This window comes from Daucus carota, chromosome 9, assembly GCF_001625215.2.
Source record: "Daucus carota subsp. sativus chromosome 9, DH1 v3.0, whole genome shotgun sequence".
NCBI classification, from domain to species: domain Eukaryota; kingdom Viridiplantae; phylum Streptophyta; class Magnoliopsida; order Apiales; family Apiaceae; genus Daucus; species Daucus carota.
In genome coordinates this window covers 11,353,879-11,356,273 of record NC_030389.2, presented here as the reverse complement: position 1 = coordinate 11,356,273, position 2,395 = coordinate 11,353,879, and the positions used below count along the sequence as shown (strand labels likewise).

The 2,395-nt window shown below is 40.5% G+C and overlaps 1 pseudogene; it reads left to right on the top strand.

The window, feature by feature from the left end:
* Window positions 1–583: 583 nt before the first annotated feature.
* On the top strand, window positions 584–1,986 carry LOC108202054 (probable carboxylesterase 2; annotated as a pseudogene).
* Window positions 1,987–2,395: the final 409 nt, after the last annotated feature.

The following is a 2,395-nucleotide window of genomic DNA, read 5'->3' as shown; positions in this document are numbered from 1 at the left end:
AGCTCGAGTTCGAGTTCGATCGAGCCTTTAATTTCAAGTTTGGAACTCGGTTCGTAAACTGTTCGATAGGCTCGAGTTCGGCTCGAAAGCTCGAATCAAGTCACTAAATATTGACAAAACTCGAAATATGATTGGTTTGGCTCGAGTTCGATTCTATTAAATATATAAATTATAAATCAAATATTAAATATATTTGTAATAACATATTTATGATATAAAAAATTTAAAAAAAAGTAAGGCTCGATAAGGCTCGCGAACCTTACGAGCCGAGTAATTTGAAGTTCGAGCTCGGCTCGGCAAAACATCCAAATAGCTCGAGCTTGAGCTCGGCTCGATTGTTATGGAATCAAATTCGAATATTTGACGAGCCGAGTTCAAGTAGCTCAGAAACAGCTTGGTTTGTTTACGCTCCCGGTCAAAACACTCGTCAAAACGTTAAATAAAAAACAACAGAAGGATTAACTCCGAAAAATGAAAATATCGGCATTAATTAACAAAGCCGCACCGTTATCCATCTACCACAGCTATACTCGTCCATTATATATAGTACCACTACTATCCACGGTTCCACACTATCAGGGCTTGTTTGGTAACAGTAAGCAGAAGCTGCTTCTGACTTCTGCTTTTTTTGTCCCGTTTGTGTAAAGAAGTAGAAGCACTTTTAAGAAGCTGAGAATACTAGCTTCTCTCTCACAGCTTCTGCTTTTTTTCCAAACACTTTATTAACTTATTTACTTCTCACTTCTACTCCACTTCTTTATTTTAAGCAAGAAGTCACTTCTTTTAAGTTTGGCCAAACGGCCCCTCAGAAATCAACTTTTCTAATTTTTTTCTCTCTCAATTCTCCGCTCTTAACCAGTCATGGGCTCTGCTAATGAAGTACTCCTAGACTTCTTCCCCATGTTTCGAGTCCTGAAAGGTGGCCAGGTCGAGCGACTAATGGGGAACGACGTCGTTCCCGCCTCGCTCGATCCGGCCACAGGCGTCCAATCCAAGGACGTCACGATAAACACTGATTCCGGCGTCTCTGCTCGACTCTACGTGCCAAAAGCCGCGGATCCCGCTCAAAAACTCCCCCTTCTCATTTATTTCCACGGCGGCGCTTTCGTGGTCGAAACCGCCGCTTCGTCAGCTTACCACACTCACCTCAACAATCTCGCGGCCGAAGCCAACGTCGTAGTCGTCTCCGTTGATTATCGCCGAGCGCCGGAGCATCCGCTCCCCACCGCGTACGAGGATTCGTGGGATGCGGTCAAATGGGTGGCTTCTCATTCGTCAAGGGAAGAGCCGTGGCTGAATGAGTACGCTGATTTTGAACGCGTGTTTTTCGCGGGTGAGCGCGGGGGCGAACTTAGCACACAACATGGCTATCCGGGTCGGGCTGGATAACCCGGACGGTTTCAACCTAGAAGGGATTGTTCTGGTGCACTCGTATTTCTGGGGGAAAGAACCGGTGGGCGGCGAACCGGTTGAACCGGAGAAGAGAGTATTTATAGAGAAGCTGTGGGTTTACACGTGCCCGGGGAGTAGCGGAACGGATGATCCGTTCATGAATCCGGGTTGTGATCCGAGGATATCGGGGCTGGGGTGCAAGAGAGTGTTGATTTTTGTGGCTGAGCAGGATCTACTAAAGCACAGGGGATTGTATTACAAGGAGGTGTTGGAGGGGAGTGGTTGGGTTGGGAAAGTGGAGGTGGTGGAGACGAGAGATGAGAATCACGTGTTTCATCTCTTTAATTCCGCTACTGAGAATGCTAAGGCGTTGGTCAAGTCATTTGCTTGTTTCATGAACTAGCAATCTGGCCCGTGCTTCGCACACGGGTAACATTTGAATTTTTAATTTTAAATAATTAATTATAATATGTTTTTTAATTATAAAATTGACTAATAAAAATACAATAGTTACTTATAGTGCTGCGAATCACAATTGTTATTATCTGAACCACGATGTAATATTAATCCATAAGTGATTCAGAGTTTAACAAAGTTAGTTTAATTTATTAGACGGAAATGAATATCAGATGCTTTACATGGCAGGAGCATTGGTCTTAAAATTTTAAGCCAATAAATATACTTAAGCACCTGCACATAAGGGGCAAGATTCTTTCCACATGTATGCTAAAAAAGTTTTGAAATTTCACTGATATTAATTAAAATAGTCATATCAACCAACTATTGTTTTAAATTAGATGTCTAAAATATAATTAGAATAGAATAACTAAAAATAATACTAACATATCTATATATTAAATTACGAATTAAAATATAATAAATAAGAATAATTTAGTATAAGTATATATTAATATAAATAAGAATTCTACCAAAATATTTATATATTAAATTAAAATGCCGAATTTAAAAATAATTGAGTTTCCTTTCGTAATCATATTTTTGT